General features: G+C 35.4%; 1 protein-coding gene across 6 annotated transcripts in view; it reads left to right on the top strand.

Annotated features, from left to right (window-relative positions):
- Nucleotides 1-15,133, top strand: part of AGFG1 (ArfGAP with FG repeats 1) — a 78,896-nt gene that overhangs the window by 2,760 nt on the left and 61,003 nt on the right. The window lies entirely within an intron of this gene.

The following is a 15,133-nucleotide window of genomic DNA, read 5'->3' as shown; positions in this document are numbered from 1 at the left end:
TAGTGAGGATGAAATTTACTTTGTGGATTTTTTAGGTATAGATTAATTTTCAGTATTAGTGATAACATGTGTTCAACATCTCACTTGATGCCTACTATGAAATAGCTGCCCAGTAGATAGGAGATATTAACAAGGAGGAAAGGATATTCCGTGAGTAGGGAATAGTAATGTGAAAGACATTGAAATGAGAAAGCACCCTTAAAAAATAGGTTAGGTTGGATTTTTCAGATGTGACCCAAAACCTATTTGTTTTACGTAAGGCTTTTTCCGATGGGATGGCTTAACGACGTTGCCTAGATTTCTCTCATCCAGAGATGACTGCTTCCAGTTGCTGGGATGCATATTGCCTTAATTTATATCAGTGTCCCAACTTTTCTGGAAGTTCTGCAGTTTGCTCAGGTCATATAGCTGCTACCTTGAACCAGTGCCCTGATTGGACTCATATTCTACAGTGACTTCATTGGAACAACAAAGATCGCCAAATACAGTTCTCGAATCAGAAATCTGGGATTCTTGGGAAGGAAGGAATAGATGCTGGATCAAATGTCTACTGCAGAAATATTGAAGGGACAGTTGCTCCTAAAGATTTCTGTCCTTGTTGTTTGTTTGTTTTTTAAAAGATTTTATTTATATGAAAGAAAGAGCTGGGTGTCGGGGTGGGGGGGCGTGAAGAGCGCAAAGGGAGAGTGAGAGGGAGAAACAGACCCCCCACTGAGTAGGGAGCCTGCTGTGGGACTTGATCCCAGGACCCTGAGATCATCAAGACCTGAGCTGAAGGCAGGTGCCTAACGGTTTAACCTCCTGAACTGCCCAGGTGCCCAAGGATTTCTGTCCTTGAAAAGCAGTAATAAAGGAAAATAATTTGAGAAGAATGAAATAACTATTGAGTTTAATAACTATTATATATTTGCTATTCAGATAATATAGTAGCTTGGAAGAATATAAGTTTGAAATCCGATCCTGACACTGCCACTAGCTTTGTGACTTAGGACTTATTGATCCAGGCCACCATGAGCCCATTGACCTGGATCCATCTCTTCAGCCTCAGTGTCTTTTGTGGTAGGAAGATAATGCATAGCTTAAGGTTGATAGGAGGATTAGATGGTACAATTTGAGTGGTTATTGAGCATATACTATATGAGAGGGTGAGGCTAAGCAGTGGATTCACAGAGTATAAGGCCTCTAGCTACCATTGGGAAAACTTGATTGTTTAGAAAATGCTCCTATACAGTAAATGGTGTTTACTCTCATGAATTCTTAAATTGGAGAGATTAGTCACATACCTTTTATCATTAATTTAGCAGTATCTTTGTTTAAGCAAATTGAACAGGCATCTTGTTGTTTATATTACTAGACTCAGAAAATCTTTTTCCCAATCCCTGTCATGTGCTTGTGTGGTGCTCATCCGGAGTGTATAACTAAATTCAGATAGTGAAACTTTAAGTGTAGGTGCAGTTATACTATCTATTACTGAGCTAGAATGGGGTATCGTAAGATTAATTTGTCACTTTCTTTCTGGTTCTAGCTACAGAAATGCTTAAAATTTTGAATGGATAGCCAACAACAAAACATTGCCTTCAGGTTAAAGAACTTTTAGTTGATTTAAAGACCAGTCTTAGACCATATTAGTTAACATCAGTATAATCAGTAAATAAGAATTGTTCATCTTTAAAAATGAGTCACAAGTTTTTTAGAGAGGGTTTATATAAAATAAATAAAATTTAAGAAACACTTTGTCTCAATACCAGCTATTTTATGTGGACAGGGTATTTAAAATGGGGATTTAAGCTTTATACACTTGCACCTCATTAATTTTGTGTACATTTTGACTTTTATGGTGAATATTGTAAGAACTTTAACTTGAAAGATGAAAAGGCATTGAATTTGTTTTTGTACAATTACTAGCATTAGAATGGATTGGAATCAAATACTCTTTTGGAGCTCCGTTACAATATTCAGGACCTCATGAGGTTACAGTAGCAGTGATTTATATCTTTAATTCCTTTTTAAGAATTTTTAAAGTACTCTAAAGTGGCTATATTTGATAAGGTATTTTGAAAATGTAGTACCATTTCTATTTACTGTTAAGTGGGAAAATTATTTGATAATTCTTCATTATAAAGGATAGAATTGTTTTTAAGCGAATATGAAGTTCCTGGCATTAGGACATGTGTCGGGGATATAACAAAGTATTTGTTGAAATAGAAAAAATAATAACTATTAATCACATTTATTGAGTGCTAGCTGTGTGTGTCAGGTGCGATTTCCTTTTATGAGGAAAGTACTGTTATTACTCCCCCTCACCCCGAGCTTTAATTGTAAAATTAGTGCACGTTCTTAATGCTTTGATGTGATACCCTGGTTGATGTTGGGATCCAGAACAAATGCTGATTCTTTTTTTTTTTTTTTTTTTTTTTACAAATGCTGATTCTACCATTAAAAAAAAGTGTAAAGGTTTCCTGTGAATTTTTGTAAATTGTTTTGAATTCTGTATTTTGGGAACTCAGATGGTAGATTTTAACTTCATTGGAGTTTAAAAAGCAGGGCAGATTATGGATGTACGTTCATTTTTGTTTTATAGCTATACTTTTTAAAAGAAATTATTTTTAAAAGTTTTTTTTTTTTTTTTTTTTTTTTTATTCATGAGAGACACAGAGAGAGAGGCAGAGACACAGGCAGAGGGAGAAGCAGGCTCCATGCAGGGAGCCCGATGTGGGACTTGATCCCAGACTCTAGGATCACGCCCTGGGTGGAAGGCAGGAGCCAAACCACTGAGCCACCCAGGAATCCCCAACTTTTTAAAAGAAATGAAAGGAACTTAGTTTTTCTTAACTTTCTGTTTTCGTAACTTTGAATTCTATTCAGAAACTGCTGTTGTGTATTGTGAGTGTAATGGGAATTTGGTGCTTACTGTTTTGAATTTGTTCCATCTATACTGCCATGAATAATTCTCTTGCTATTTTCTGTATCTGAATTGTAATTGAAACCTCTTACCCTGTGCATGTAGGATGATAGTGATTAGATTTATTTAAGAAGTCAATTACTTCTGTGTGTGTGTGTGTGTGTGTGTGTGTATTTTTATGTACTTAGGTTTTTTATTTTAACATGTAATTTTTAATTTGCCAAAGTTTTTAATGTAACACCTAGTACTTTTCTTTGAATGTGGTTCCACAGATTAGATTCTTTGTCCATTTGATACAGCCCAGACTCACATTATGTTTATAGTTCTTAGAATTGTAAGCTACTTTTTAAAGCAAGTCGAGTGCTGGATTGTTTTAGATCTTTTTCAGTCTTTTACAATTCTTGTCTACAGGTAAATAATACCTTTTCATAGTACTGAATTTAGTTAAGTCCCTAAATCGTTTTTATGAAAAAAATATTCTCACTCGTGTCAGTATTTTACAAAATAGTCAATCCAACTATGTATTTACCAAATACTCTGCCAACTGTATTACCAAGTTATAATATTAAACAGTTCTTGATAAACATAAAACTCAGTTGGAAGGAGCAGCGGAGAGACACCTAGCTGTGTATGTTTGTGTATGTTTGTTGTGCCGTAGGCACTGCATTTAGGCAGGGAGGAGAAACATGGATTCATCCAGCAAATTGTTAAGAGAGATTCTTCTGTAGTGCATCTTCTGTCCTGGGAAAACTCTTAAGCATATGTAGTATGGTGGCATCATATTTTCACTCTTTTCTCTAAAATATGCATAATGCTCATATTTTTGAGAAACTCCTATGGAGATACTCAGGACTTGGTGCTGTTACCCTTCCCATTTTCCTCTTGACTCATTAATGCATTTCCAACTTCATATAGTCACAGTGATAATTGCTGAGGAATACCCATCATGGATTCCGTTAATATATATAAAAAAGAGAAATCATTCATAACTTCAGGTACTTTGATTAGTAGCATGTTCCTTGTGACATCCTTTACAGGTCCACACGTGAGAGCTCCTGTCCTAAAGACACCTGATTCGGTGTGGTAAGAATGAAATTCATTATCTTAATGTTACAATAAGGATGGGAAACTTGTTTGAATTGTTCAAAATATGAGGAATGATAGTTTTTTTTTTTTTCTTTTAAGTTAGAACACATTTTTTTCCCCAAAGACTCCTGAGTAAGATGTAGTAGTCTCTTTTTGATTGATACTATACTGTTTTAGAGGGAGGGGAGTCATAATTACGTCTTGCTTTTATTCTGGTTGCTTCTTGGAAGACTTACATTAACTGTAGCATGCTCTAAAGAGTTTTATCAGGATGTTAAGGAGATTTAAAACTGTGTATCAAAAGAACAGTTCAGGAGCTAGAAACGGTGTTAGCTTCAAAAAGAAAAGACTAGCGGGTGTGGGGAGCTGTACATACGTCACTATCTTTGGGTAATTTTAAGGCCTGTATGTGGAAGAGGTAATATTATGATTTATTCTCGAGGGAGAGGTAGGTAGGAGAAAAGTGTATGGAAGTTACAGAGAAACATGCATATTTACAAAAGGAAGAAAGGAATTTTTCTTATTGTCAGATTCTAAAAAATCTTGTTTTGCCCCCGTTTCTTAATAGACTGCACAAGCTCTTTGATGAGGAGGGTATTAAAATCAGTGGGACTAATAATGTGGGAAGATGTGGAAGCTCATTTCTGTCTTCAAAGTTTTATCTCTTAGTGAATCTTGGTGCTAACTTGGAACAATTGTGTTCAGTAGATAATTCAGCAAAAAGTACCTATTGAACATCAATAGGTATCTTTCATCAAAGATAACAAACAACCTGTGTTTGTCAGTTAAATTTAATTTTGAAGAGCAAGAACTGTTTATACCCATTCTTTTTTAATTTTAATTTAGTTTTAATTTTTATCAAAAGGGTACATGCATATAATTTAAAGAGGCAAAAGGCTTATAATGAACAGCAGTAGTCACCTGTTACCTCCATCCATTTCTGATTGCCCCAGACAGTGACCATGAACTCTTTGTCTATGCTCTCCTTCTATATTTACCTTAGTATTTCTAGCTAACATACTTAGAGCAATTTTTAAAAAGTTTTCAGTTTTGGCTTTATATATTGACTTTTTTACTGTACAAGGAGGAAGATAAGGATTTGGTCCTCTTAATGCTTTCTCCTTTTCCACCTACTGTTTCTACCTCTTCCTTATAACGTTAATTACAGTCGTTGGTTAAATCATTATTTAGTATTTGCCTTATTGCAAGTATACATATTGTTCTCACCTGAGTCATACAGTATATTACTCCTATTTTCTTAATTGTACAACCTTTCACCCCGTGAAGTTTGTACTTGTATAGTTCTCTTCATTTGCTTTGTTTTTCCTGTGCATATCATTAATACATCCCCAGATAGTCTCTTGACTGAGGTGTAATACTTCTTTCTATATGATCAGACACATTAGGTGCCTTTTTGTTTTGTTTTGTTTTTGTGGTTGATCAGTCTTTTCTGGGTACTTTGTCATCTTCTAGTCTGGAAATCCTGCTCCCTAGACCTGCTATGCAGTGGTCATCCTGGGACTTTTCTTCTGCCTTCATTCTGGGAATTCTTTTCATGTCTAACCTGTGTTGGGCCCTCTTTCCAGGATCCCCACATCTCCATTAACCTCCTGATTAAAGGTCAGTGAGATACCGTATTGAGAGGTATATGGCTGTAAATGTCTTATTCTGCCCTCATTTTAAATTGATAGTTTGTCCCCATTCATAAGGTGGAAATACTTTATCCTTAAAGTTTTTTTTAAATTTATTTATTTATTTATTTATTTATTTATTTATTTATTTATTTATTTATTTATTTATTTATTTATTTATGATAGTCATACAGAGAGAGAGAGAGAGAGAGAGAGAGAGAGAGAGAGAGGCAGAGACACAGGCAGAGGGAGAAGCAGGCTCCATGCACCAGGAGCCCGACGTGGGATTCGATCCGGGTCTCCAGGATCGCGCCCTGGGCCAAAGGCAGGTGCCAAACCGCTGCGCCACCCAGGGATCCCATCCTTAAAGTTTTAAGGCATTGCTTACTCATCATCACATCCTCAGTATTGATGTTGGGAAGTCTGATGCTATTCTTTTTTTTCCCCAAAGGATTTATTTATTTGAGAGAGCGAATGCACAAGTGTGGGGAGGAGGGGCAAAGGAGAGAATCTCAAGCAGACTCTGCGTTGAGCTCCAGAGCCCAAGATGGGGCTCCATCCAGGACCCTGGGATCATGACCTGAGCTGAAACCAAGAGTCAGGCGCTTAACTGACTGAGCCCACCCAGACACCTCTTGATGCTATTCTTATTACTGATTCTTTGTGCCCCATTTTCCTCCTCCCGCTGTGGGAGTATATGTGATCTTTATTGCTGCTCTTCTGAACTGTACATTGAGGTATTTTGGTTAGGTCTTTGGCTAAATATTGTAGCCATTCTTTTGGACTCATTGATTTGTAAGTTATGCTTTTTTTTTTTAGTTCAGAGATGTTTTCTCCAGTATTCTTTCTTGTTGATGATTAAAAAAGCCTGGCTGCCATTTTTCTAGGGTCCAAGTTAGGGAGGAGACTAGGGGCACATAATCTATCACTCAGTATGTGGGGTCTCAGTTAATCCCCCGGTTTTTAGCAGGGTACCTAATAACAGTCCTTAGCTGTGCCTGAGTCTAGAATCTATTTGAATAATTTCTACAGATTAAATGTTCATTCAGACTTCTGCTTAGGGCCTGGTAAGGTTAGTCTTGTGGCTGTAGCGAGACTGGGAGTTTATTTTTGACCCTGTGTAAATCCCCCCCAACCTGCCTTTATTCCTTTTGTGAATCTTGTAGGAGTTCCGTAATGGGAATCCGCCTCCAGTTGGCTTCTCTCCGAAGAAGCTACTGTTTTGCTTTTCTTTACGTTGCAGAGTCAGTTACTGCTGGTATGTTCACTTTTTAAATCTTCCAAATTTTGTTAGTAGAGAACTAGAGTTTGCTTTTGGTCTCCTCCATTATTCTGTGTCCTGCTGGTGTGGGTTCTGTGGGTTAATGCTTTTTTATTCCTTTGCTTTCATTTCAGTGAAGTTTGGAGAGGTTTGTGAAGACATTCTTGGGTTTTGTCCACTTTTTTTTTTTTTCTAGAGAGAGAGTGAGCACATGAGCAGGGTGGGGAGGGAGGGGCAGAGAGAAAGAAAGAGGTAGAGAGTATCTTAAGCAGGCCCCCTGCCGAGCACAGAGCCTGGAGCTCCGGGACGCCTTGATCTCACCACCCTGAGATCATGACCTGGGCCAAAATCAAAAGCTTAACTGACTGAGCTACCCAGGCACTTCCTCTTTTGTGTGTGGGGGGTGTTGTGGTGTCCACATTTAACTGGGACACTTTAATTGGGTTTAAATTGTTACTCGAGTATTATTTTTTAGATGTCTTCCGTTACAAGGACCTTACATTGTAGTATTTGTGACTTTCAAAAAAATAAACAGACCCAAAATAGCAGATGTGGTTTACATCGTATGTGTGTTTTCAGTATTTTAAAGTTGCGTTCTAGATAGACTAATATTTTGGACTATCCAGTACATATAGGGCCTTGGCATCAACAGTTTGTAGAATCTTGATATCCTGTTAAAGGCATCCTCCATCTGTTTGTAGATTTTAAATGTATAATTTTTCTGAATTAAACATTATATCTAATATATTTTACTAAATAATTAGGATTGGGATAGATCTAAATGTCAAATTAACTTTATTACTTTATGTCAAGATCAGCAACCACATAAATTTCCACAGTCTATTAAAATATTTTAACCAGTTTCTCTCCCAGCAGGAGAAAAACAATTAATAAAACTAAACAGGCTTTCTTACTCATCTAACATACATTGCTGTTTGAGTTGAGGAAATAGCTATTTGCAAGATTGTTTAAAGCATAGTTAAAAGTAGCATACTGGTGGACATACGGAATGAGTCACACCATCTGGTTACAGTCATACCTGGGTGGTGGTCGTTAAAATAAAAGCTCCTGGTGATCTGCATATGACTTAATTATACTGTGAAAGCATATTGGGCTCTACCAGTAGGTGACTTTGGAACTTCTTGAAACCAATTAACTGGCAAACATGCTTTCAAAATATCAATACTGCTGTTATTAAATGAGTCATTATTTAATTTTTTTTTTTTTTTGCACTAAATTGGAGACTTAAAATGTGTATTTTAGGATCTGGAATGGGTGGTACTTCAATATTGGCACTATAAAAATGATGTGGCTTACTTGTCCAACACTTTCATCCAATAGTTATGACTAATGTCATTACAGTAAAATGTTTTATAAACATTGAATTCACATGATGGCTAGACTAGACTTAAGCAAAAAAGAAAAAGGGAAGTGGCGCCAGCTTCCATGAATACACCTTGAAAATAACTAGGTAAATAATTCAGTTTTGATTATATTTCATTCAATTAAATGGTCAAACTTGGTAGGTGGAGAACGTAGCTCCACTGATGAAAAAAAACTTATTTTCATTATTGTAAAAATTGTGATTTTACTGTGAATAATAACAGAATCAAGACTCTAGTATTTTGTTTCTTAGGTTAACCTACATCAATATTAAGTTTTTTGGTATACAGTTGTATGAGTCTCTTAACGTGTATAAATTTGTGTAACTGCCACCACAGTTAGAACATGGAAGTGTTCCACCATCCATGAAGGCTCTACTTAACCCTTATCTGTTCTTAACCCCTGCCAAATACCTGTAGTTCTCCCAGCATTATTTTTTCTTTCTGAGAATGTCAGGGAAACTGTATCTTAAGTATGTATCCTTTTCAGATTGCCTTCTTCACTCAGAGTAGTACCTTTAAGATTAATCCAAGTTAGTTGCAATATTCCAATAGTTTGTTTCTCCTTAGTGCTGAGTAGTTAGCATTCCATTCCGCTGCTTGTGAATTTATCAGTTTCCCACTTGAAGGACAGTTGGGTTTCCAGTTTCTGATTCATATGAATAGAGATGATACAAATACTTATATACGGATTTGTTTGGTGAACTTAAGTTTTCATTTCACTTGAGTAAATAAGAGTGGGATTGCTAGGTCATATGGAAAGTGTACGCTTAATTTTATTTTAAAAAATGGCAGTTTTTTTGGTTTTGATTTTCCTTTTACACTGGTTTGGAAGTTGTAAATTCCATTGTACTTTTATGGTCATCATTGAAATTTTATTCTTCAGGGGTGCCTCGTTGGCTCATTTGTTGAGCTTTTGCCTTTGGCTCAGGTTGTGATCCTAGGGTCCTGGGATCAAGTCCCACATTGGGCTTCCTGAAGGGAACCTGCTTTTCCCTTTGCCTGTGTGTCTCTGCCTCTGTCTCTGTGTCTCTCATGAATAAATAAATAAAATATTAAATTAAAAAAAATTCTCCATACTGACATTCTAGAGTTAATTGGTATTTTAGCCTTCCCCTCATAATACAAGGTCTTGAAAAATACAAAGTACCCTCCCTTAAGGGCTATTGTTGGTGAAACATTAAATTTGTCTGTTCTTCCTCATAAATTGAACACTTTAAAATCAGATGTTGCTTGTTTAGATTTATCTAAGGGTGTTTACCAGTTTCTTTCCTTACCTCTTTGCATTTCAGTCTTCATGGGGTCATTCTTCTTCTACACTCTGTATTATTTTAGTGAGGACCTCCTGGGATAAACTCTTGGTTTTTGTTTACCTGAAAATATTATTTTGATTTTTTATACCTCAGAGATCGTTTTGCTGGGTTCACAGTTATTTTTTTCTTACTACTTAAAGATAATGTGTTATCTTTTGGTTTCCATTGAAAAGTCTACTTTTAGTCAAATTTTGTTTTCTTGGTCTTTCTTTTCTGACTGCTTTTAAGATCATGTTTTTGAGGTTGCAACAAAATGTTTCTAAGTGTGGATTTTATTTATCTTGTTTTTGATAAACTATAATTTCTATTTGTAGATGCATGCCTTTCATTGGATCCAAAAAATCTCAGCCATGATCTTTTCAAATATCATTTCTTTTCATGTTTTCATTTGTGCTCTCAAAAGTAAGAGTGTTCATTTTAGGGTGCCTGGGTGGCTCAGTTGGTTGAGTGTCTGAGTCTTGGTTTCTGTTCAGGTCATGATCTCAGGGTGATGAGACTGGCCCCTCATTGAGCTCTGTACTTTGTGGGAGAGTCTGCTGGAGATTCTCCCTCCCCCTTTGCCCTTCCCCTACCCCCGCTGTGCACCTTGCTTTCTTCATCTCAAAATAATAAATCTTTAAAGAATGTTGATTAGATATGTTAGATATTCTCGTATCCTTTTTTTTTTCCTTTGTCTTTTCTCTCTCCTTAGTCTGTGCTGCTCTCTGGGTTGTTTTTTTCCTATCTTCTAATTCAATAATTTTTTCTTTTGTTGTGTTTAACAAAAAACACAACACTGCTCTTTACCTGCTTTGTTGAATTTTAATTTCCACATTTAGAATGTTTCATTTCTAAAAGTTCTGACTTTTAAAGTTGAATAGTTATTCCGGTAACTACACGTCTTTTTTATTTTTATACCATCTTTTATTTATTTTAATGTTTCCTATATACTATATTTTCTATTTTGTATATTTGATCACTTTAGTGTCTAAAGTCTTTGGGAGAGGTATATCTGAAGATGTTGTTTCTACTGACAAGCTCAGTGTCATGTTTTGTTGTTGTGTAGTGATTTTTATTGCACTTAAGTTTTCCAAATTTTGATAACATTAATTGGAAGTGCATTCCTTCCAACAACTTGCATATTCTTCTGCTGGGACCTTGGGATACTACAGCCTGAAGCAGCTTTATTTCTCACCCAGGGTCTTAGATTTAATAGGTCTGTCTCAGGTTTAGCTCTGTCATCTTGTCTTAGGTATTGTTGGTTGGCATTTGCCTTCTGAGCAGTACTAAATTTTGTGTATATAACATGTCACTTTTCTGGTTTCAGCTCAGTTTTTGTCTCTTTTTCCTTTTGAGAGGGGAATCCTTAGAGAGTTTTTTTTGTTTTTTTTTTTTTACTTTCTTGAAAGTTCAACAATATGTTAACAGGATTTTTTTTGTTTTGTTTTGTAACTTAAGGAGTAGTAGTTATCATATTTTAGCAGAGGAGACTTTTCAGAATATCCAGTCTGCTGTAAGACTCAAGGTAGAAATTGGATGAGGTTAAATGTGCAGTGTAGCTATTTTATAAATATTAATTTTGTTCTGCCTTATTAACTTATATTTTGCCCACGTATTTGTATTAAGCATGCTTGACGCAATAGAGTTCCAGTTTTGATTATTTTTTTGTGGACACTTTTCATAGTCTTTTTAAATTTAATATGTACTAAAAATTTTAAACTTGTATACTTATTTTGTTATTTATCATTTCATAGAAAATACTCATTTCTGTTTTTTATTCTTCTGAAAATAATGTCTTTATGGGAAAATTTACTTTTTAGTTATTTGTGGGGTAAATGGGTATTTTGTAGAAGATTGAACCTAAGTAAGATTTATATTCACTAAAGATCCAGAGGAATTCCAGTAATTTCTTCTGCTTAATTAACATATGACATATTTAGAGATGTGATTCTCATCCAGAGGGATTTTGCTTCCCCGGGGGAAATTTGACAACATCTGGAAAGATTTTTCATTGTCCCTACTGGTTTGAGGATGATATTGGTATTTATTTAGTAGGTGGAGGTTTGGGAGGGATACTTCTCTACATCCTACAATGCATGGAACAGCCCCCTCACAATAAACTGTTAACCTGACCCTAAATGTCAATAGTGCCAAAGTCGAGAAAACCCTTATTTAGAGATGTAGAGATAAGGTGTTGATGCTGGTAGGTATATTTGGGAGGAAAGGCTTTCCAGGTTTTTTAGAAAAATTGAAAGAAAGCCTTAGAAAGGAAAATTGTTCTCTCCTTCCCATATTTTCTTTCTTTAATTCTTCAGCACAGACATTCACATCCATATAGCCAGGACCGAAAGTCCAAAATTTTTGACTACTGCCACTAGTCAGTTGGACTCTGTTATTTCTTGCTGTTTCTTTGTCCTATTATAGAATAATGCATATTCATCATGGAAAACTTGTAGAGAATAGAAAATTATAAATAGAAAAAAATCATCCTATCCTATCATTTATATGCAAGGACTATTAACATTTTGGGGGTATTTAGTTTGTTTTCTTTGCAGATATTTTTTATGTAGTTCTGAGAATATAATTTTCATCTTAAAAAAATTAAAACATAACCATAAGTATGCATAGTGTTTACATTGTTACTGCCATTTATTTAATCACTTCCCCTTTGATATTGAGGTGTTTCTGATGTTTTCCTGTTATGAATAGTGTTTGATGATGAACATCTTGTATGTAATTAGTTGGCTATGTTTCAGATTCCTTCTTTAGAACAGATTGTTAAAGGTAACTACTAGGTCAAAAGGTGTGAATGAGGTTCTTGACTTGATACAAATTGGTGAATTTATCCTATTTTATAGTATATGAAGCTTGGACTTACCACTTTTTTTTTTTAACAACTATTTTATAAACGTGTAATGTCTATATAAAGGTTTTGGAAGCTAAATGGGGAAGAAGAAGAAGAATCCTTGTATATCCTTGCATTGAGAATATAGTTAATTGGCCTGAGTAAATGAAATGTAAAAGCGCAATTAGAGAAAGCAAATGAACTAATGTAAAATTTCCTTCACATTATGTAATTTATATAATTATTGTGGCCTGGCAATTGTGTCTTCCAGTTGTGTAAATCGAGTCCTATTTTAAATGCACTGAGTCAGCTCACTCAAAGAATTCCTGTAGTAAGTGTTCTTGTTAAGTGGGAAAAAGTTTCATAGTTTGGTTATGAGTTCATTCTGGTTGTATTTGTTGCATAAGTTCAAAATTTTGTCACTTATTTAAGTAATATGAATGCCTTTATGTGTAAATTGGACCCCATGATACCAGAGGGCCTTTTGAGATCTGTGAGTAAATAAGCTATACATTGCACTGCTCTCATGAGTGTATATAGCAGTGTATATAGATTACATTTGTATAATATAACTAAAAAAGAATCAGGGGTTTCCTCTTTTAATGATAGGGGTATAATTCTTAGCTCCAAAATTTCTTATCCAAAACATATACCGTTGTAATAGTGTTTGATGTTTCCTTATTTAGAAAATTATTGCTTTTTGCCTTTTCCTTTTTTAAAAATGATACTGTAAGGGAGGTGGAAAGGTAAATGGTTGGCTGGAACAAGAAAGGAGATAATTTAAGGAGAGAGTAAGTTGCTAAGTGAGAGGGAGGGAGTAGCGGAATTTAAGAGAACAGTAAGTTAATTCCTTCTTAAGTTATTTTGGTACAAGGTAGGATGTAAATACAAATCATAAATAAGTTTCCCTGAAAATGGTGAATCTAGTCTTGTTGTCATGATACAGATGATTTGGAAAACAAAGTGTACTGCTTTATTTATTTTTTTTAAGATTTTATTTATTTATTCATGAGAGACAACCAGAGAGAGGCAGAGACACAGGCAGAGGGAGAAGCAAGCTCCATGCAGGGAGCCCGATGGGGGACTCGATCCCAGGACTCCAGGATCACGCCCTGAGCTGAAGGCAGATGCTTAACCACTGAGCCATCCAGGTGTCCCAAAGTGTACTGCTTTAAATGAATAATGGCTTTCCTAAATTTTCCCTTTTGGAAATTTAGAAGTTATTTTTATTTTTTATTATTTTTAAAAAATTTTATCTATTTTATTTTAGAGAGAGCATGCGACTGGGTGGAGGGAGGGATAGAAGGAGAGAGAGAATCTCAAGTAGACTCCTGAGTGCAGAGCTGGGGATGGGGCTTGATCTCACAACCCTGAATTATGACCTGAGCCGAAACCAAGAGTCAGATGCTCAAGCAACTGAGCCACCCAGGTGCCCCTACAAGAGACTTTTAAAGTCTTAATTTGTGATTGCAACAATACTTGAAAATAATTTGTTCTGTAGTTGTTTCTTGATAGATAAGTTTGAAAGTTTTATGAAGATGAAATTGCTGTGTTCATTTTTTTCTACTGTGCAATCTTTATTTCTGTATCTTATGACTTAACCCAGGAGCTAAAAGTAAATGAATTAGTTTAAAATTTAAAACAACAGGGATGCCTGGGTGGCTTAGTGGTTGGGTGTCTGCCTTTGGCTCAGGGCATGATCCAGGAGTCACAGGATCAAGTTCCACATCGGACTCCCTGCATGGAGCTTGCTTATACCTCTGCCTGTGTCTCTGCCTCTCTGTGTCTCTCATGAGTAAATAAATAAAATCTTAAAAAAAAAATAAGACAGCAACGAAACCCAACTTAACATTTTCCCTTTTCAAAATATGAAACAGATAATATGCTTTGTCATAATCCAAAGCATGATCTGAAAGATGTACCATCTGACAGAGAGGAGGAGTGGGATATGATAATTGAGGGCCCTTCTGTTAATTCCGAATTTCCCTTATTGTTGACTTAAAATTTTATGAATTTCTAGGACTATTACACACCATACTTAATTATTCAAAAATGTTTCCAGGTTATTTTTGAAAGACCTTTCATTCACTTACTATTTTGCATCATTGTTAAATCAATTAGTATGGATGACTGCAAGAGGAGTATGACATATTATGTAAAAATATTAATAATCTATTCTAGATCTTGGATTCCAAATGAGGCCTTTAGCAGAGGACATGATTCAAACATAATTTTATGAAACTTTGCATAGATTACTTGTTACTTTGCATAGATTATTTAACTCTTACTTTGTGGGTAGTAGAGTAGGCTACTCTGATAGTTGGACAAAATGTAGTGTTTTTACTTTTCTCTGAGTGCATTTGTATTCAGTTTTTTACGTGCATTGTAAAGATCATCAGTAAGTTTAGAGATAGAGTTCTCTTAAGGCCATCTATACAGAAAAGGCTTCAAGGTTGTAAAAGAACAGTTAATCATGTGTCCAGTATTTCTCGAATTCCCTCAGGTCCCTTCAGTTTCCTCATGAACACTTATATGCCTCCTGAGGTGATGAAAACATCCTTTATTATAAATTTTTATCTGAATTGAAGGAGAGTTGAGACTTCATTCTTAAGGGTTAATAATTTCCAGTTTTCTTGGGTTAGTTTTCAGTTTTCAAATCAGCCTTAAGCTTAAAGGTAATAGCTGTTTGAGTGGAATATTTGTATAGCTCTAAACTTAACAAATCATTGTTACT

The sequence above is a fragment of the Nyctereutes procyonoides genome, unplaced genomic scaffold (genome assembly GCF_905146905.1).
Source record: "Nyctereutes procyonoides isolate TBG_1078 unplaced genomic scaffold, NYPRO_anot_genome, whole genome shotgun sequence".
In the NCBI taxonomy this organism is placed as follows: Eukaryota; Metazoa; Chordata; class Mammalia; order Carnivora; family Canidae; genus Nyctereutes; species Nyctereutes procyonoides.
This window is presented reverse-complemented; position numbering and strand designations above follow the sequence as displayed.